We start from the raw sequence: 22,870 nt of genomic DNA, 5'->3' as shown, positions 1-22,870 counted from the left end.
TTTATGACTCAGTGGTATAATTGTGTTGCAGGTCCCATGTAAGCAGTCAATCATCCTCTCTCGTCTCTCTGTCTCTCTGTCCGCTCTCTCTGTCTCTCTGTCTCTCTCTCTCTCTCTCTCTCTCTCTCTCTCTCTCTCTCTCTCTCTCTCACTCGTCTCTCTCTCTCTCTCTCTCTCTGTGTCTCTCTCTCTGTCTCTCGTCTGTCTCTCCTGTCTGCGTCTCTGTTCTGTCCTCTCTCTCTCTGTCTCTCGTCTCCTCACTCTCCCTGTCTTCTGTCTCTGTCTCTGTCTCTCTCCGTCTTCTTTCTCTGTCCTCTCTCTCTCCTCTGCTCCTCTCTCTCTCTGCTCTCTCTCTGTGTCCTCCTCTCTCCTCTGTGTCTCTCTCGTCTCTCTCTCTCTCTCTCTCTCTCTCTCTCTGTGTCTCTCTCTCTCTCTGTGTCTCTCCTCTCCTCTCTGCCTCGTTCTCTCTCTCTTCTCTCTCTCTCTCTCCTCTCTCTCTCGGCTCTCTCTCTCTCTCTGTGTCTCTCTCTCCTCGCTCTCTTCTCTCTTCTCTCTGTGCTCTCTCTCTCCTGTGTTCTCTCTCTCCTCTCTCTCTCTCTCTCTCCTCTCTCTCTCTCTGTGTCTCTTCTCTCTCTCTCTCTCTCTCTCTCTCCTCTCTCTCTCTCCTCATCTCTCCCTCTCTCTTCTCTCTCTCTTCCTCCGTCTCGTCCTCCTCTTCCTCTCTCTCTGTGTCTCTCTCTCGCCCTCTGTTCTCCTCTCCTCTTTCTCTCCTCTCTCTCGTTCAGAGCACTGGTGACAATGATCCCCGCCATGACAGTCCCCGGCTGCTCTCACTTCAACTCGTCAGGCACAAGCTTGGCCAGCGCCTCGGAGAGGGTAAGCATCCAGGAAGTGCCCCTAGTGACGGAAGCCAGCGCTGCATTTTGACCACACTAGCCTGGGATATTACGTCCGGATGTTTCTGCTACCAGCATCAGTGTATATAAGCCCATGTGGGTGGGCAATCTGGAAGAGCGCAGCACACTATGATAATAAATCAAGACAACACAGTATGAGCTAGCACTCCTGACTGTGAGGGCACTGAGACTCTCTTTCTCCTCTATATTAGTACAGTCCTGATGTGAGGGACTGACTCTTTGTCTCCCTCTATTTATGAAAGTCCTGACGGTGTGGGGACGGACTGCTCTTCGTCCGCCTCTATTTAGACAGTCCTGACTGTGAGGTGACTGACTCTCTTTTCTCCCTCTATTTACCAGTCCTGACTGTGAGGGTACTGACTCTCTTTCTCCCTCTATTTAGACCGTCCTGGACTGTGAGGGACTGACTCTCTTGCTCCTCCCTTCTTTCTCATATCCCTGCCCCTCCTCCCTCTCCAGGGTCCTGTAATCCGCGTGTTCTCCATCCCAGAGGGACAGCGTCTGTTTGAGTTCCGCAGAGGGATGAGGAGGTCAGAGTTCACCAATACAACATAAACTGTAATAAACACCCTTTACTACACAACATAGTCTACATCTACTGTAATGACACAGGACTAACAGAACACCACAAAACACACTTCATGAACAGGACTACGCAGACACATAAAACACACCTAATGAACGGCTAACCGAACACGATAAAACACACTTCATGAAACGGACTAACAGAACACGATAAACACACCCTAATGAATAGCGACTCAACAGAACCCATTAAACACTCACCTCATGAATCCAGTGATTAGCTTGATCTCATGCTGGGTACCACTGATAATCCAGTGAATTAGCTGATCTCATGCTGGTACCACTCAGAATAATCCAGTGAATTAGCTTGATCTCATGCTGGTACCGACTATAAATCCAGTGATTAAGCTGATCTCATGCTGGTACGACTTATAATCCAGTGATTTAGCTGATCTCATGCTGGTACCACTAGAATAATCCAGTGAATCTAGCTGATCTCATGCTGGTACACTAGAAAAATCAGTGATTTAGCTGATACTCATGCGGGTACCACCTAGAAATAGATCCAGTGAATTGCTGATCTCATGCTGGTACCGACTAGAATAATCCGTGAATTAGCTGATCTCATGCTGGTACCGATCAGATATCATCCAGTGATTAGCTGATTCTATGCTGGTACCGACTAGAGATAATCCAGTGAATTAGCTGTCTCATGCTGGTACCACTAGAATAATCCAGTGAATTAGCTGATCTCATGCTGGTACCACTAGAAATATCCAGTGATTTAGCGTGATCTCATGCTGGTACCCATAGAAATAATCTCGAGTGATTTAAGCTGATCTCATGCTGGAACCCAGAACCGCGCTGCACATTCCTCTTCGTTCAAGGGTTCCTCCTGTTCCCAGGTCGGCCAAGATGAAATACCTGGTTCGAATCCCTGCCCTGACCATAGTTTGGGGGTTAATATGACTCCTGCCCTGCCCTATGTTTGGGGGTGTAATAATGTATTACATAAATGGAAATTAAAATGGTTTAGAGCAAGCTAGCATCAACATGAGTTTTCCATTTATAAAATATGTAGGGTAATTGCCACAGTAGATTTTGCTGTGGTAAACAAGGAAATACTTTTTTCAGTTATACGGATTGATTGTCAAAAGTAAAATCTACTCTTGATCAGCTGTAAAAAGCAGGTTTAATTTACACCGCTGATAACACCCACCTGAGGTGAAATATCTTCACAGATTTGACCTAAACACAGCACTATAATACACTGACAACACTGTACCCAGAATGCTAACCTCAGATTGGGGGACAAGCATGGGTGTGGTATACATCTGTAATGTAGAGTAGTAGACTCACATTACGACAACATTAGAACAGACTGAAGACAGGTTTATATGACACATCTCTCATTATGGACAACATTAGAACAGACTGAAGACAGCGTTTATAATGACACATCTCTCATTATGGACAACATTAAGAACAGACTGAAGACAGGTTTATAATGACACATCTCTCATTATGACAACATTAGAACAGACTGAAGAAAGGTTTATAATGACGACCCATCTCTCATTATGACAACATTAGAACAGACTGAAGACAGGTTATATGACACATCTCTCCTTATGACAACATAGAACAGACTGAAGAAAGGTTTATAATGACACTCTCTCATTTATGACAACATTAGAACAGAACTGGTAAGACAGGTTTTAATGACACAATCCTCATTATGACAAAGCATAGAACATGACTGAGACAGGTTTATAATGACACATCTCTCATTATGACAACATTAGAACAGACCTGAGACAGGGTTTATAATGACACGAATCTCTCATTATGAACAAACATTAGAACAGACTGACACACAGGTTTATCAGCTGACCATCCATCTCATTATGCAACAACTTAGAACAGACTGAAGCACGGTTTATAATGACACATCATCTCATTCATGACAACATTACAAACAACAGACTGAAGACAGGTTTATAATGACACCATCTGTTCTTATGTCCATTGATGAACTAGACAAGACTGAAGAACAGGTTTATAATGACATCAATCTCTCATTATGACAACGATTAGAACAGAGCTGAAACAGGTTTATAATGACAACATCTCTCATTATGACAGTGATGATTGAACAACAAAGCAAAGGAAAGGGTCAGCTGAAATGTTTCAAATGCTTCTTTCGTGCTAGTAACGTCATTTTGTAATTTAGTTCTTCACTAACAGTATGAGTGTAGAAGAGATTATAATAAACTTCCTGTGTGTGTGGTGCTGTGTGTTGTGTGTGTGTGTGGTGTGTGTGTGGTGGTGTGTGTTCTCTGCAAGTACGTCAAATCCAGTTCCCTGTCCTTCAGTCCTGACTGCCAATTCCTCTGTGCCTCTGCAATCACTGAGACCGTACACATCTTCAAACTGGAAACAGCAGGCGGACCCAGGTTACGCACACACAACACCCCCACCCACCCCCAACACAGCACACACCACCACACACACACACACAAACATCACACCAAACATACACATAGGCGTCACCCCAACTGGCAAGCCTACATATCTGCTGCTCTCTATCCCCCCTCTCTCTCTAACTCCCCTCTCTCTCTCTACTCCCCTCTCCTTACCCACCCCTCTCTCACACACTCCTTCTCTCTCCCTGTCCTCTCTGGTATCTCCCGTCTCTCTTATGGTATCTCCCCGTTCTCTCTTGTATCTCCCGTCCTCTCTGTCGTCTCCCTTGCGATCTCCCGTCTTCTCGTCTGGTGTATCTCCCCGTCTCTCTCTTGTGGGTATCTCCCCGTCCTCTCCTCTGTGTATCTCCCGTCTCTCTCTGTGTATCTCCCCCGTCTCTCTAGTGTAGTGAGAGGAGGAGTTCCTACCTGGGATCCTATGTAGGAAGATGTTCTCTGCAGCCAGCAGCTACCTCCCAGCCAGGGTGTCGTCTTATTGGCATTTTCTTTCTGTTCCCTGCATGTTCAATAATATTATGCTTCTTATTCAATACTATTTCAAATATTTGTTACTTGCTGTACTGAGATCTTGTAAGTAGCATGACATATGTACTGTATACACTGGCTGTACCTATCATATGACAATAAACTTCGATTGCATTTGAGGTGTCTGGAGTGATGAGTCAGAAAGAGCCTTCGCGCAACTGTACGCCTCCTAGTGGCCGGGCAGAGGAACGTCTATACCCTCGCCCGTGAGTCTCCCTGTGTGTGTGTTTTTGTGTTGAGGGATTGTGTGTGTGTGTGTGTGTGTGTGTGTGGTGTTGTGTTACTGTATAGGACAGTTGGTGTGTTTTTTTTGTCTCAATTAGGTTTTGGTCTTCTATTTGTTACTACACAGTAGTAGACAGTAATACACGTTGTAGAAAGTAGTAGACAGTAAACACAGTAATACACAGTTGTACCAGGTAGTAACAGTAATCCACAGTAGTACACAGTTGAGAACAGTAGTAGACTCGACTTACCACAGTTTAAATATAGTATCTGTAGATCCATCCGACCTGATCCTAGAGTAACGGCCAGTAGAAATGACAGTGTGTATGTCCTGTTCCACTGGTGTGAGGTGCTCATGGCTGGCTGTGTCCCTGTGTCTGTCCTGTTCGGACCAGAAGCTTCCTCGTCTGCTGGTGGCGCTCCTCCGACCGACAGCGGTTCATCTAAACGTCGACCCTCAGGATGGAGAGAGTGTGTCCTGGCTCAGAAACATACAGGTCATGCAGGTATCTCAGGTCAGAGGTTGCATTCAGGTCAGAGGTCGATCCAGGTCAGAGGTACAATCGAGGTCAGAACGCTGCCTTACAGCTGGCTTTGCTAATCAAACAAACGTGCCTGAAAGTGACATCTGGAAAACCATAATCTGGCCACTTATCTCAATACCAGACCTAGCGTATTTATGTTCTCATCTGCAACTTATCACATACTAAGACCTAGTATTTAGTGCTTTATTGACATGGGAAACAGTATGTTAATCATTGCCAAAAGCAAGTTCTAGATACATAAGACAAAAATGAAATAAACAGTAACAAAGTGTACAGTAAACATTACCAGCTCACAAGTTTCAAAGGATATAAAGACAATTTCAAATGTGATAATTATGTCTATATACAGTGTGTGTAATGATGTGCATATGAGTTAAAGTACTAAAGGAGGAAAATAAATAAACACAGAAATATAGAGTGTGTATTTACAATGGGTTTGTCTTCACTGGTTTCCCTTTTCATTTGGTGGCAACACGCTCACCCAAAGTCTGCTGCTCTCTCTTGCTGATTTCTCTCTCTCTGCCCCTCTCTCTCTCTCGCTCTCTTTTCTCTTCTCTCAACCCTTCTCTCTCCCCCCTCTCCTCAATTGTTCTGGGTGAGGGGAATGAGGAAAGGAGGAGGGGGGGGAGTCAGAAGGGTCAGAGGTCCGGTGCCCGTCCAGCATGTCCATCATAGCGCCGCACTGTTGCCATACCAACCAACCGGTCCCAGCCTACACGCTTACCGGTGTGTGTGAGTGAGAGAGAAATAGATAAATTTCGTGTGTGTGTGTGAGAGAGAGAGGATTGGTGTGAGAGAGTGAGACGGACAGAGAGTCCGAGATGGAGGACGAAAGAGAGCATTTGCGTTGTCGTCTGAAAGGGTGTGTGTATAACTTTAACTTTTACACTGTAACCCTCCTCTCCACTGCTAACCCCAGGTTACTCGAGGAATGGTGGGCTAAGAAGGGCGAGGTGATCCAGAACCTGAGTTGCCGCTGGTCCCGTCTGTCTGATTATGAGACGAGTTTCTCCAGTGAACACCATACCAAAAAAAGAACTCTCCTAGCCTGGGTCCTATACAAACAATAGTCCATCGCTAACTCTCCTAGCACTGGTCCTATAAGCAACCATTACATGGTTGTTCTGTTCAGGTCTGTGTGCTCTGTCCATCAACCATTCCAACTCGTACCTGGCCTACCCAGGCAGCTCCACCATCGGAGAGATCATAGTTTATGATGCCAACAACCTGGTAAGGCCTACTACTACTATACTACTACTATACTACTGTACTACTACTATACTACTGTACTACTACTATACCACTGTACTACTGTACTACTACTATACTACTGTACTACTACTATACTACTACTATACTACTGTACTACTACTATACTACTGTACTACTACTATACCACTGTACTACTACTATACCACTGTACTACTGTACTGCTGCTGTACTACTACTGTACCGCTACTATACTACCATACTACTACTGTACTACTACTGTACTACCACTATACTACTGTACTACTGTACTACCTCTATACTACTGTACTACCGTACTACTACTGTACTACTGCACTACTACTATACTACCACTATACTACTGTACTACTACTGCACCACTGCACAACTACTATACTACTACTACTGTACTACTGCTGTACTACTACTATACCACTGTACCGCTACTATACTACCGTACTACTACTGTACTACTACTGTACTACTGTACTACTACTGTACTACTACTGTACTACTGTACTGCTTCTGTACTACTACTATACTACTGTACTACTACTATACCACTACTATACTACTGTACTACTACTGTACCACTGCACAACTACTATACTACTACTGTACTACTGCTGTACTACTACTATACCACTGTACTACCACTATACTACTGTACCGCCACTATACTACTGCACCGTTACTATACTACTGTACTACTACTATACTACTGCACTACAACTATACTACTGTACTACTACTACACTACTACTATACTACCACTATACTACTGTACTACTACTGCACTACCACTATACTGCCACTATTACTACTGTGCTATACTGCACTACTACTCTACTTACTGTACTACTACTTGTACTACTACATGTACTACTGCACTACTATATTACTGTACTACGATACTACTGTACCACAACTATACTACTGTACTACTACTGTACTACTATACTGTACTACTACTGTACTACTATAGACTGTACTGCTATACTTCTGTACTCAGTACTATACTTCTGTACTACTACTGTACTACTGTACTACTACTTACTACTACTATACTACTGTACTACTACTGTACTACTACTGTACTACTCTATTACTGCACTACTTTCTGTACTACTATACTACTGTACTACAATACTCCTGTACTACTACTGTACTACAACTATTATGACTGTACTACTATACTACTGACCACTACTGTACTACTAACTACTACTACTACTATACTACTGTACTACTATACTGTACTACTACTGTACTACTATAGTACTATACCTTGTATACTACTACGTACTACTATAGTACTATACTTCTGTACTACTACTAAACTTCTGTACTACACAACACTACTGTACTACTACTGTACTACTATTATACTACTATATATTACTATTATACGGTGCTCTATAGCTTGGTTGCCAGTACTACTTACTGTACTACTATAATTCTGTACTACTACTGTTACTACTACTTTACTACTGTACTGCTATTATACTGTGCTCTATAGCTTGGTTGTCAGTACTACTGTAGCTGCTACATTAAGTGATGTTCAGACATTGCAGTCAAGTTGTTATATATGGCAGTAGTACCATGTTTCTGTTTTATGACTCAGTGGTATAATTGTGTTGCAGTCCCATGTAAAGCAGTCAATCATCCTCTCTCTCTGTCTCTCTGTCTCTCTGTCTCTCCTCTCTCTCTCTCTCCTCTCTCTCTCTCTCTCTCTCGCTCTCTCTGTGTCTCTCTCTCTGTCTCTCTGTCTGTCGTCTCTCTTCTCTTCTCTGTCTCTCTCCTCTGTCTCTCTCCTCTCTCCTTGTCTCTCTCTCTCTCTCTCTCTCTCTCTCTCTCCTCGCTCTCTCTCTCTGTCTCTTCTCTGTCTCTGTCTCTCCTCTCTCTGTCTCTGTCTCTCTCTCACTCTCCCTGTCTCTGTCTCTGTCTCTGTCTCCTCCTCTGTCTCTGTCTTCTCTCTGTGCTCTCTCTCTCTCTCTCTCTCTCTCTGTCTCTGTCTCTGTATTCTCTCTGTCTCTCTGGTCTATGTTGCTCTGCTCTGCACTGGCTCTCTCTCTGTCTCTCTCTCTGTCTCTCTCTCTGTCTCTCTCTCTCTCTCTTCTCGCTCTCTCTCTCGCTCTCTCTCTCTCTGTGTCTCTCTCTCTCTCTGTGTCTCTCTCTCTCTCTGTGCTCTCTCTCTCTCTTCTCTCTCTCTCTCTCTCTGTCTCTCTTCTCTCTCTCTCTCTCTCGTCTCTCTCTCTCTCTCTCTCTCTTGTCTCTCTCCTCTCTCTGCTCTCTCTCTCTCTCTCTCTCTCTCTCTCTCTCTCTCTCTCTCTCTCTCTCTCTCTCTCAGAGCACTGGTGACAATGATCCCGGCCCATGACAGTCCCCGGCTGCTCTCACCTTCAACTCGTCAGGCACCAAGCTGGCCAGCGCCTCGGAGAGGGTAAGCACTACCAGGACAGCTGCCCCTAGTGACGGAGGCCAGCGCTGCATTTTGACAACATACCTGGATATTACAGTCAGGATGTATTCTGCTACAGCACATAGTGTATTATAAGCCCATGTGGGTGGCATCCTGAAGAGGCATGACACTATGATAATAAATCAAGAAACTACAGTATAGCTAGACAGTCCTGACTGTGAGGGACTGACTCTCTTTCTCCCTCTATTTAGACAGTCCTGACTGTGAGGGACTGACTCTCTTTCTCCCTCTATTTAGACAGTCCTACTGTGAGGGACGGACTCTCTTTCTCCCTCTATTTAGACAGTCCTGACTGTGAGGTACTGACTCTCTCTCCCTCTATTTAGACAGTCCTGACTGTGAGGGACTGACTCTCTTTCTCCCTCTATTTAGACAGTCCTGACTGTGAGGGACTGACTCTCTTTCTCCCTCCCTTCTTTATATCCCTCCCTCCCTCCCTCCCTCTCCAGGGTACTGTAATCCGCGTGTTCTCCATCCCAGAGGGACAGCGTCTGTTTGAGTTCCGCAGAGGATGAAGAGGTCAGAGTTCACACAATACAACATAAACTGTATAAACACACTTTACTACACAACATAGTCTACATCTACTGTAATGAACAGGACTAACAGAACACACAAACACACTTCATGAACAGGACTAACAGAACACATAAAACACACCTAATGAACAGGACTAACAGAACACATAAAACACACTTCATGAACAGGACTAACAGAACACATAAAAACACACCTAATGAATAGGACTAACAGAACACATAAAACACACCTCATGAATCCAGTGAATTAGCTGATCTCATGCTGGTACCACTAGAATAATCCAGTGAATTAGCTGATCTCATGCTGGTACCACTAGAATACCAGTGAATTAGCTGATCTCATGCTGGTACCACTAGAATAATCCAGTGATTTAGCTGATCTCATGCTGGTACCACTATAATAATCCAGTGATTTAGCTGATCTCATGCTGGTACCACTAGAATAATCAGTGAATTAGCTGATCTCATGCTGTACCACTAGAATAATCCAGTGATTTAGCTGATCTCATGCTGGGACCACTAGAATAATCCAGTGAATTAGCTGATCTCATGCTGGTACCACTAGAATAATCCAGTGAATTAGCTGATCTCATGCTGGTACCACTAGAATAATCCAGTGAATTAGCTGATCTCATGCTGGTACCACTAGAATAATCCAGTGAATTAGCTGATCTCATGCTGGTACCACTAGAATAATCCAGTGAATTAGCTGATCTCATGCTGGTACACTAGAATAATCCAGTGATTAGCTGATCTCATGGTACCACTAGAATATCCAGTGAATCTGATCTCATGCTGGTACCACTAGAATAATCCAGTGATTAGCTGATCTCATGCTGGTACCACTAGAATAATCCGATTAGCTGATCTCATGCTGTACACTAGAATAATCCATGATTTAGCGATCTCATGCTGGTACCAGACGGCTGCACATTTCCTCGTCAAGGTTCTCTGTTCCCGCCACCAATGAAATAACCTGGTTCGAATCCCTGCCCTGACCATATTTGGGGGTTAAATATCCCTGCCCTGACCATATTTGGGGTTAATATCCCTGCCCTGACCATGTTTGGGGGTTGTAATTAATGTATTACATAAATTGGAAATTAAAAATGTGTTAGAGCAAGCTACATCAACATGAGTTTTCCATTTATAAAATATGTAGGGTAAATTGCCACAGTAGATTTTGCTGTGGTAAACAAGGAAATACTTTTTTTCAGTTATACGGATTGATTGTCAAATAGTTAAATCTACTCTTGATCAGCTGTAAAAGCAGGTTTAATTTACACCGATGATAACACCCACCTGAGGGTGAAAATATCTTCACAGATGTTGACCTAAAACAGCACTATAATTTACACTGACAACACTGTACCCATAGATGTAACCTCCAGATTGGGGAGACAAGCATGGGTGTGTATATATCTTTAATGTAGAGTAGTAGACTCACATTACGACAACATTAGAACAGACTGAAGACAGGTTTATAATGACACATCTCTCATTATGACAACATTAGAACAGACTGAAGACAGGTTTATAATGACACATCTCTCATTATGACAACATTAGAACAGACTGAAGACAGGTTTATAATGACACATCTCTCATTATGACAACATTAGAACAGACTGAAGACAGGTTTATAATGACACATCTCTCATTATGACAACATTAGAACAGACTGAAGACAGGTTTATAATGACACATCCTCATTATGACAACATTAGAACAGACTGAAGACAGGTTTATAATGACACATCTCTCATTATGACAACATTAGAACAGACTGAAGACAGGTTTATAATGACACATCTCTCATTATGACAACATTAGAACAGACTGAAGACAGGTTTATAATGACACATCTTCTCATTATGACAACATTAGAACAGGACTGAAGACGGTTTATAATGACACATCTCTCATTATGACAACATTAGAACAGACTGAAGACAGGTATAATGACACATCTCTCATTAGACAACATTAGAACAGACTGAAGACAGGTTTATAATGACACATCTCTCATTATGACAACATTAGAACAGACTGAAGACAGGTTTATAATGACACATCTCTCATTATGACAACATTAGAACAGACTGAAGACAGGTTTATAATGACACATCTCTCATTATGACAACATGAACAGACTGAAGACAGGTTTATAATGACACATCTCTCATTATGACAACATTAGAACAGACTGAAGACAGGTTTATAATGACACATCTCTCATTATGACATAGAACAGACTGAAGACAGGTTTATAATGACACATCTCTCATTAACAACATTAGAACAGACTGAAGACAGGTTATAATGACACATCTCTCATTATGACAACATTAGAACAGACTGAAGACAGTTTTATAATGACACATCTCTCATTATGACAACATTAGAAAGACTGAAGACAGGTTTATAATGACACATCTCTCATTATGCAACATTAGAACAGACTGAAGACAGGTTTATAATGACACCTCTCATTATGACAACATTAGAACAGACTGAAGACAGGTTTAATAGACACATCTCTCATTATGACAACATTAGAACAGACTGAAGACAGGTTTATAATGACACATCTCTCATTATGACAACATTAGAACAGACTGAAGACAGGTTTATAATGACACATCTCTCATTATGACAACATTAGAACAACTGAAGACAGGTTTATAATGACACATCTCTCATTATGACAACATTAGAACAGACTGAAGACAGGTTTATAAGACACATCTCTCATTATGACAACATTAGAACAGACTGAAGACAGGTTTATAATGACACATCTCTCATTATGAACATTAGAACAGACTGAAGACAGGTTTATAATGACACATCTCTCATAATGCAGTGTTGATTGAACAGACAAAGCAAAGGAAAGGTCAGCTGAAATGTTTCAAATGCTTCTTTCGTAGCTAGATAACGTCATTTGTGTAATTAAGTTCTTACTAACAGTATGAGTGTAGAAGAGATTTATAATAACTTCCTGTGTGTGTGTGTGTGTGTGTGTGTGTGTGTGTGTGTGTGTGTGTCTCTGCAGGTACGTCAATATCAGTTCCCTGTCCTTCAGTCCTGACGCCCAGTTCCTCTGTGCCTCCAGCAACACTGAGACCGTACACATCTTCAAACTGGAACAGCACGGACCCAGGTACACACACACACACACACCACACACACATAGAAGGAGTCTCCCCCAACCTGGCAAGCCTACATACATCTCTCTCTCTATCCCCCCTATCTCTCTCTCTATCCCCCCTCTTTCTACCCCCCCTCTCACACACTCTTTCTCTCTCCCCGTCTCTCTCTGTGTATCTCCCCTGTCTCTCTCTGTGTATCTCCCCGTCTCTCTCTGTGTATCTCCCTGTCTCTCTCTGTGTATCTCCCTGTCTCTCTCTGTGTAGTGGAGAGGAGGAGTGTCCTACCTGGGGATCCTATGTAGGGAAGATGTTCTCTGCAGCCAGCAGCTACCTCCCAGCCCAGGTGTCTGTCTTATTGGCATTTTCTTTCTTGTTCCCTGCATGTTTATATATTATCTTCTTATTCAATACTATTTCAAATATTTGTTTACTTGCTGTACTGAGATCTTGTAAGTAGCATGACATTGTACTGTATACACTAGGCTGTATCCTATCATATGACAATAAACTTCGATTGCATTTGAGGTGTCTGGAGTGATGAGTCAGGAAAGAGCCTTCGCCACTGTACGCCTCCTAGTGGCCGGGCAGAGGAACGTCTGCACCCTCGCCACGTGAGTCTCCCTGTGTGTGTGTTTTTGTGTTTAGGGATTGTGAGTTTATGGTGTGTGTGTGTGTGTGTGTGTGTGTGTGTGTACTGTATAGGGAGTTGGTGTGTTTTTTTTTGTCTCATTAGGTTTTGGTCTTCTATTTGTTATACACAGTAGTAGACAATAGTAGACAGTAATACACAGTAATACACAGTTGTAGACAGTAATACACAGTAGTACACAGTAATACACAGTTGTAGACAGTAGTAGACTGAATTACACAGTTTAAAATACTATATGGTAGATCATCCTGACCTGATCCTAGAGTAATGGCCATAAATGACAGTGTTGTATGTCCTGTTCCACTGGGTGTGAGGGTGTCATGGCTGGCTGTGTCCCTGTGTCTGTCTGTCAGGATCCAGAAGCTTCCTCGTCTGCTGGTGGCCTCCTCCGACGGACAGCTGTTCATCTATAACGTCGACCCTCAGGATGGAGGAGAGTGTGTCCTGGCTCAGAAACACAGGTGAGAGGTCATCTCAGGTGAGAGGTCATCTCAGGTGAGAGGTCATCTCAGGTGAGAGGTCATCTCAGGTCAGAGGTCATCTCAGGTCAGAGGTCATCTCAGGTCAGAGGTCAATCGAGGTCAGAAGCCCTTACAGCTGCTTTGCTAATCGAACAAACTGCTGAAAGTGACATCTGGGAAAACCATCATCTACAACCTATTCAATACCAGACCTAGTATTTATGTTGCCATCTACAACCTATTCAATACCAGACCTAGTTTTTATGCTTTATTGACATGGGAAACATTGTGGTTAACATATGTTAACATTGCCAAAGCAAGTTAAATAGATAATAAACAAAAATGAAATAAACAGTAAAAAATGTACAGTAAACATTACACTCACAAGTTTCAAAGGAATAAAGACATTTCAAATGTAATATTATGTCTATATACAGTGTTGTAATGATGTTCAAATAGTTAAAGTACAAAGGGGAAAATAAATAAACAGAAATATGGGTTGTATTTACAATGGTGTTTGTTCTTCACTGGTTTCCCTTTTCTTGTGGCAACAGCTCACAAATCTTGCTGCTTCCTCTGCTGATTTTCTCTTCTCTCTCTCCCTCCTCTCTCTCTCCCCCCTCTCTCAGATTGTTTGGTGAGGATGAGGACAAGGAGGAGGGGGTGGAGTCAGAAGGGTCAGAGGTCACGGTGCCCGTCCAGGCATGTCCATTACGCCGCCACTGTTGCCAAATACCCAACACAGGTTCCAGTCACTACCACGCTTACAGGTGTGTGTGAGTGAGAGAGAAATAGATAAATATTGTGTGTGTGGTGTGAGAGAGAGAGATTGTGTGAGAGAGTGAGGAAGACAGAGAGTCAGAGATGGACAGAAAGAGAGATTTGGTGTTGTATCTGAAAGGGGTGTGTTATAACTTTAACTTTACCTGTAACCTCTCTCCTCTCCACTCTACCGCCAGGTTACTCTGAGGATGGTGGGGCTAAGAAGGGCGAGGTGATCCGACATGAGTTTGCCGCTGGTCCCGTCTGTCTGGATGATGAGAACGAGTTTCCTCCAGTGAGCACCAGAACTCTCCTAGCCTGGTCTATACAGAAACGTAGTCATGCTAACTCTCCTAGCCTGGTCCTATACAGAAACATTAGTATGCTAACTCTCCTAGCCTGGTCCTATACAGAAACAGTAGTCATGCTAACTCTCCTAGCCTGGTCCTATACAGAAACATTAGTCATGCTAACTCTCCTCCTGGTCCTATACAGAAACATTAGTCATGCTAACTCTCTAGCCTGGTCCTATACAGAAACATTAGTCATTCTAACTCTCCTAGCCTGGTCCTATACAGAAACTGTAGTCATGCTAACTCTCCTAGCCTGGTCCTATACAGAAACTGTAGTCATGCTAACTCTCCTAGCCTGGTCCTAATACAGAAACAGTAGTCATGCTAACTCTCCTAGCCTGGTCCTATACAGAAACATTGTCATGCTAACTCTCCTAGCCTGTCCTATACGATACTAGTCATGCTAATCTCTAGCCTGGTCTATACAGAACATGAGTCATGCTAACTCTCCTCGCCTGGTCCTATACAGAAACAGTATCATGCTATCTCTCTACGTGTCTATACAGAACGTAGTTCATTTGCTTAACTGTCTCCTTGAGCTGGTTCCTATCCAGAACAGTAGCCTGGCTAGCTAGCCAGAGACTGAGAGAAGCAGATGTGGTTCAAAGCGAGATATTTCAAATTGGAATAGCATTAGACAAAGGAGGGTTCAACTCTACCATACTGCTTGAGAAACTAAAGGACAGCTCCTCATTTGTGGTGAGCAGCAGTATGGCTTTCTGGGAATCCTGAGTCTGGAAGGACAATAAGTAAAGAGTTGACCCTACTGTCTTTATATTCCACTCAGGTGCTAGCCGGTTTCATTTAGAAAACATAGGACTATAGTATAGCTAGTCCTTTCCTAACCCTACCCTCTACTCACATAGTCCCCTTCCTCTAACCCTACTCCAAATCTAACAGTCCCCTTCCCTAACCCCTACCCTCCTACAAACTAGTTCCCTTCCCTAACCCTACCCTCCTACAAACTAGTCCCCTTCCTCTACCCTCCACTAACTAGTCCCTTCCCTAACCCCTACCTCCATAAAACTAGTAACCTCCCTCCTACAACTAGTCCCTTCCTAACCCTACTCCTACAACTAGTCCCTTCCTAACCCTACTTCCTCCTAACACTCCACAACTGTCCCCTCCTTAACCCTACCCTCCCAAACTAGTTCCCTTTTCCTCCTGCAGAATAGTCCCCTTCCCTACCCCCACTCTCCTACAAACTGTCCCTTTCCCTACCCCATATAACATTGGCCCAGTTAGCAAGGCCTCCACACTAACTCCCTACAAAACAATGGGCTTAAATCTACCAGTATACACCGAGTGAACAAAACTTAGGACATCTTCTAATATTGAGTTAACATGTCTCCTCCCTTCATCTACACTGATTGAAGTGGTTCAACAAGTGACATCAATTAAGGGATCATAGCTTTCACCCCCGATCACCTATGTCGTGGAAAGAGCAGTGGTTCCATAATGTTTTGTGCAGTCATACTATATTTAGTAGGTTTTATAGAAAGTTTGGTTTTAAATCTGACGGTTTGCATGGGTTTCACTCTTTGAATCCGGTATTACTTTAGTACATCATTTTCTCTGGAATAGCTATTTTGGCTTATGTGATTTTATAGTGTTACCTTCTTACTATGACGTGATATGAATCAAATGGGGGTTTGAAAAACCCGTAAGAATATATAGACCGGGTTAAATAGATCCTGGGTGATAGGCAGAAAGGTTCCCCAGTTCGCGGAGATTCATTTACGGTAAACGCTGCATATGTCGACTCAACTGGATATTGCCTTTAAAAGTCGCAATGCGATAACCCGCGATTGGATTGAATCCTAGTTGCAGTGCCAGTTCTGTTGATTGTAATTGTTATAGATCCACAAGGGGGTGCTGTTGTCCCGTGTGAGTCCCCTTGCTCAGTGCAACGTGTAAGCAAGATGAAGTTACTCCTAAGCACTGATTCTAGATCAGCATACTCCTGGCCAGTCCTGACCAAATCAAATCAAATTACATTTTATTTGTCACATATACATGGTTAGCGATGTAAATGCGAGTGTAGCGAAATGCTTGTGCTTCTAGTTCTGACAAGCAGTAATACCAACGAGGTAATCTAACCTAACAATTCCACACTACTACCTTATCACATAAGTGTTAAGGGATATAAGAATATGTACATACAGATGTATGAATAAAAGTGATGGTACAGAACGGCATAGGCAGATGCAGTAGATGTATGAGTACAGTATATACATATGAGATGAGTAATGTAGGGTAATGTAAACATACAGTGGCATAAGTTAAAAAAGTGGCTGGTACATTTATTACTAAAGATGGCAAGATGCACGTAGATGATATAGAGTAGTATTACATATACATTATATTAAGTGGCATTGTTTAAAGTGGCTAGTGATACATTTGGTTTAACATTCCATCAATTTCCATTATTAGAAGTGAGCTGGAGTTGACCTTTACTAAATGAAGGTTAAGCCCAATATTGGTCTAGATCAGTGCATGAAGAGAAGATTCATGTTTTCTTTCTGGCAACTATTGGTATAGAGAGGAGCCCATGATTTCAACATGTCCGCCTTTTTCAATCTCTCCTCGGGACGTTTCAACATGTTGTTGTAGCCCTGAACTAGCGCTGTATATAGTCGCAGTGCTCTTGACCGGGTTTGATGCTCAGAGGTGCTAGTTCTGGACAGTTCAAATACATGGACAGGCTGGGGTTGCCGAGGAGAGGTTGGTAATAATACATGGACGGCTGGGGCGTTGCCAAGGAGAGGTTGTAATAATACATGGGACAGGCTGGGGGTTTGCCGAGGAGAGGTTGTAATAATACATGGACAGGCTGGGGTTGCCAAGAGAGGTTGTAATAATACATGGCAGCTGGGGGTTGTCGAGGAGAGGCTGTAATAATACATGGACAGGCTGGGTTGCCGAGGAGAGGTTGTAATAGTACATGGACAGACTGGGCGTTGCCGAGGAGAGGTTGTATAATCATGGACAGGCCTGGGGTTGTCGAGGAGAGGTTGTAATAATACATGGACAGGCTGGGGGTTGCCGAGGAGAGGGTTGTATATACTGGACAGGCTGGGGTTGCTGAGGAGAGGTTGTTAAACAGGAGGCTGGGGTTGCCGAGAGAGGTTGTTATAATACATGGACAGGCTGGGGTTGCCGAGGAGAGGTTGTATATAATTACATGGACAGGCTGGGGGTGCGAGGAGAGGTTGTTATATACATGGAAGGCTGGGGGTTGCCGAGGAGCAGGTTTGTTATATAATACTGGCAGCTGGGGGTTGCTGAGGAGAGGTGTAAAATACATGGACAGGCTGGGGGTTGCCGAGGAGAGGTTGTAATAATACATGGAGGGACAGGCTGGGGGTTGCCGAGGAGAGTTGTAATAATACTGGACAGGCTGGGGTTGTCGAGGAGGGTTGAATAATACATGACAGGCTGGGGGTTGCCGAGGAGAGGTTGTAATATCATGGACGGCTGGGGGTTGCCGAGGAGAGATTGTAATAATCATGGACAGGCTGGGGTTGTCGAGGAGAGGTTGTATAATACATGGACAGGCTGGGTTGCCGAGGAGAGGTTTAATAATACATGGACAGGCGGGGGTTGCGAGGAGAGGTTTGTATAATACATGAGCAGGCTGGGGGTTTGCGAGGAGAGGTTGTAATAATCATGGACAGGCTGGGGTTGCGAGGAGAGGTTGTAAAATACATGGACAGGCTGGGCGTTGCTGAGAGAGGTTGTATAATACATGGACAGGCTGGGGTTGCGGGAGAGGTTGTAATAATACATGACAGGCTGGGGGTTGTGCTGAGGAGAGGTTGTAATAATACATGGACAGCTGGGGGTTGCCGAGGAGAGGTTGTATAATCAATGGACAGGCTGGGGTTGCCGGGACGAGGTTGTTATAATACATGGACAGGCTGGGCGTTGCCGGAGGAGAGGTTGTAATAATACATGGACAGGCTGGGGTTGTCAAGGAGAGGTTTGTAATAATACATCAGGCTGGGGGTTGCCGAGGAGAGGTTTGTAATAATACTGGACAGGCTGGGGGTTGTCGAGGAGAGGTTTGTATAATACATGGACAGGCTGGGGGTTGCCGAGGAGAGGTTGTAATAATACATGGACAGGCTGGGGGTTGCAAGGAGAGGTTGTATAATACATGGACAGGCTGGGTTGCCGAGGAGAGGTTGTATAATACATGGACAGGCTGGGGGTTGTCGAGGAGAGGTTAGTAATACATGGACAGGCTGGGGGTTGCCGGAGAGTTGTAATACATGGACAGGCTGGGGTGTTCGAGGAGAGGTTGTATAATACATGGACAGGCTGGGGGTGTGTCGAGGAGAGGTTGTAATAATCATGGACAGGCTGGGGTTGTCAGGAGAGGTTTTATAATACATGGACAGGCTGGGGGTTGCCGAGGAGAGGTTATAATAATACATGGACAGGCTGGGGTTGTCGAGGAGAGGTTATAATAATACATGGACAGGCTGGGGTTGCCGAGGAGAGGTTGTATAATACATGGACAGGCTGGGGTTGTCAAGGAGAGGTTTGTAGTAATACATGGACAGGCTGGGGGTTGCGAGGAGAGGTTGTAATAATACATGGACAGGCTGGGGGTTGTCGAGGAGAGGTTATATAATACATGGACAGGCTGGGGTTGTCAGAGGAGAGGTTGTATAATACATGGACAGGCTGGGGTTGTCGCGAGGAGAGGTGTTAATATACGATGGACAGGCTGGGGGTTGTCCGAGGAGAGGTTATCACATACATGGGACAGGCTGGGGTTTCGAGGAAGGTTGTATAATACATGGACAGGCTGGGGTTGCCGAGGAGAGGTTGTAATAATACATGGACAGCTGGGCGTTGCCGAGGAGAGGTTGTAATAATACATGGACAGGCTGGGGTTGCGAGGAAAGGCTGCCTATGTAATGCCTATTAGTTTAGTCCTAGAAATGAATGTCAACCTGTAGTTCTGTCACATTCTCTGAGAAGGGAAGCCGTGATACATATCCACGTGACCATACTAGAATAACGATGTTGTTTTTAAACTTCTTGGCATGACTGTGTGTTTTATAACGAATAACGAAGTCTGTTTGTACACCTCTGTCTAGTCTTCCATGTGTCTGGTCCTTAAAACCTTGTCTAGAGCATTAATCACAGGATTTATCTTAGTTAGTGGAGTGTTTTCTAAAACATTTTTCCCCCCTTGATGTTGATATTGGTAAAGGTGGACGTGTTATCTTTAGTCTGTCTCTCAGGGTCGGGGTCAATTCCATTTACATTCATTTCAGTTCAGGAATTACATTGAATTGACTGAGGTTCGCGTACCAAATGTCACCCTATTCCCTATATAGTGTCACTACTTTTGACCCTGGTAGTTCACCATATAGGAAATGTATTATCATTTTAGGGTACTAAGTGTCCCTATATAGTGCACTACTTTTGACCCTGGTTTCACCATATAGGAATAGGCTTTGGTTAAAAGTAGTGCACTATACAGGGAATAGATACCATTTGGGACGCATCCTGAAATGACATGGAAGGAACCTAACCCTGTTGTCTCTATTATAACAAGACTATGACCAAAAACCATTCAACCTGACCCATGACCCCTGACCCCGGTCTGTTTTGTGTTTTGGTAGATAAATTGGTGCCGCGACGGAACTCGAGGTGCCAGGGGCGTCGTCTGTGAGGGTAGAACGAAGGAAGGACAAGGAGGACAGACAGGCGGCGCGACAGACAGACAGACAGGTGTCTGTTGTACACGTTAGAACACCTAACACCTGGTCGGGACCACAGGACTTCCAGGAGAGCCGTTACATGACCAGGACAAAATAAACCAGATGGAAAAAAGACTCTCATTTTAGGTACTAAGTTGTTTTTTTGAAATTAGTAATAAAAAATAAAAAAATAAAAAAATATGATTTTAATTGGGAGGGAGAGGGGGGGGAGGGCAGGACTGGGTGTTTGGACCCGTGTGTGTTGGGTGTGTTACCGTCCTGGGTCACATATATAATGTCAAACACTTTCAAATACCAATATGTCCTAAAAGGCACCCTATTCCCTATATAGTGCACTACTTTAGACCAGGCCCATAGGGCTCTGATCAAATGTAATGTACTATATAGGGAATATAGTGCAATTTGGTACACAGTCCAGGGCTGTGCTTAGTTTAGTTCAGTGGTTCCCAACCCAGCGGTACTAGGAGAGGGTACTAGAGGGGGTACTAGAGAAGACTCATGAGACCATAGGCCTACTGGTCAAAATGCACATGAGGGGGTACTTCAGGGGTACTCTGGGCAGAGCGAAAGTCAGTTGGTGGTACAGTAACCGAGAAAAAACATTTTAAAAGTTGGGAACCACTGGTTTAGTGTTTCCTGTATAATGGAACCAATGAAACCGATTTGAATATTCCCAAGAGGACAAACTCCAAACTAAATCAAGGTCACAAAGGCTCCGTCCCAGATGGCACCTTGGAAGAGCAGTGGAAGTATTAGAGACCATCTATGTGATCTGTCTCTGGTGTGTTAAGACTCTACTGTACCAGGTGCATGACTGACATGTCCGAAATATAACCACATTTTTTTTTATAGCTACATACATTACTTGACAAAAAATATTTTATATTAGAATAATTAAATTGTTTAATTATTAGCATCATCATAACTTTGTATTATGTTTGTTCTTATTTTTATTAACATTATGGTATTTAATCGAAAAAGGAGATTAACAGTTTTTATTATGATGTTTATTTTGTTTTAAATTCTGTGTATTTGGATGTATTGATACTTATTAAATGTTTACATGTACACCTATTGGACACGATCCAGCAGGTCGTTTTGTATGTACGTCCTGATGATATCATTTGTAAAAGTGCGAAGTTTTGCAGATTGCACAAGACCAAAAAAGAAACGACACAGAAACAAACAAATAAAGAAGTAGACTGAAGTAGGAATGGAATTATGCAAATCACCTGACTTGTTGAGTGGTTATTTATCTTTAATAAGGGAGGCAGAGGAGAGGAGAGGGGAGGGGAGTGAGGGAGAGAAATGAAAGGGAGGGGAGGAGGGAGGGAGGAAGAGGGAGGGAAGGAGAGGGAAGGGAAGGGAGAGGGAGGGGAGAGAGGGAAGGGAGGAAGGAAGGAAGGAATGTTTTGGACAGATGTTATATTATTAGGCCACTGAGTCCACACACAGCCTTGGATGTAGTAGCCAATCTATCCTTGTATAAGATTTGCCACAGAACTAAGATCAGCTTACCCAAACCTTAACCATTAGAGGGACAAATATGACCTTAAATCAGCATCTATGGTCATCTAAGGCTGTGTTTACACAGGCAGCCAAATTCTGATCTTTTTTTAAACTAATTGGTATTTTGACCAATCACATCATATCTTTTCACAACATATATTTTCAGAGCTTATCTGATTGGTCAAAAGACAAATTAGTGACAGAAAAAGATCAGAATTGAGCTATGTAGAAAGGCCTTCATATCTAGTCTTTCTGTAACTCCCAATCACGGCCAGTTGTGATACAGCCTGGAATTGAACCATGGTCTGTAGTGACGCCTCTAGCACTGAGATGCAGTGCCTTAGACACTGCGCCACTCGGGAGTAGCAGTGTGTGGTTGATGGTGGTGAGGTGACAGGCCAATTAAGACAGCATCCATACACCTCTAGCCGGCAGCCTAGTAGTGATTTCAAATCCTTAAGAGTCAGTTGATGCATCTATCTAAGTAACTTAATTTAAAAATCCATCAAATCCGACAGTTTAAACTTGAGATATCAGTTTTTTTGGGCTGGGCTTACGTCTCAACCATCACAGCCTATGACGACCTTCCCGCATCTGCAGTGGAAGGTGGCTGAACGGTGTCGGTAAGACCATGAGACATGCCCAAAAATCGGTCATCTCACAAAAACATCTGTAGCTTCCGAACTAATATGACCCCACTATGGAAAGGGGAGACTCTCCCAAACACGATGGTGTTCTCCGTTTGACTCTACGACCCCACAAGGTCACG

General features: G+C 43.6%; 1 long non-coding RNA gene and 1 pseudogene across 3 annotated transcripts; both read left to right on the top strand.

Annotated features, from left to right (window-relative positions):
- LOC112073783 (WD repeat domain phosphoinositide-interacting protein 1-like) overlaps window positions 1-21,823 on the top strand; it is a 22,144-nt pseudogene extending 321 nt beyond the window's left edge.
- LOC139025203 (uncharacterized) lies at window positions 18,856-19,754 on the top strand. 3 transcript variants are annotated; one of them, XR_011476670.1, is made up of 4 exons: window positions 18,856-18,998; window positions 19,036-19,078; window positions 19,440-19,481; window positions 19,728-19,754. It is a non-coding gene; the product is annotated as an uncharacterized lncRNA (long non-coding RNA). The 3 variants fall into 3 exon arrangements; XR_011476669.1 differs by having other exon boundaries at window positions 19,687-19,750; XR_011476671.1 differs by lacking the exon at window positions 19,728-19,754 and adding an exon at window positions 19,565-19,599.
- Window positions 21,824-22,870: the final 1,047 nt, after the last annotated feature.

The sequence above is a fragment of the Salvelinus sp. IW2-2015 genome, unplaced genomic scaffold (genome assembly GCF_002910315.2).
Source record: "Salvelinus sp. IW2-2015 unplaced genomic scaffold, ASM291031v2 Un_scaffold2365, whole genome shotgun sequence".
NCBI classification, from domain to species: Eukaryota; Metazoa; Chordata; class Actinopteri; order Salmoniformes; family Salmonidae; genus Salvelinus; species Salvelinus sp. IW2-2015.
Note: the sequence above shows the minus strand (reverse complement) of the source record. Positions and strands in the feature narration are given on the sequence as shown.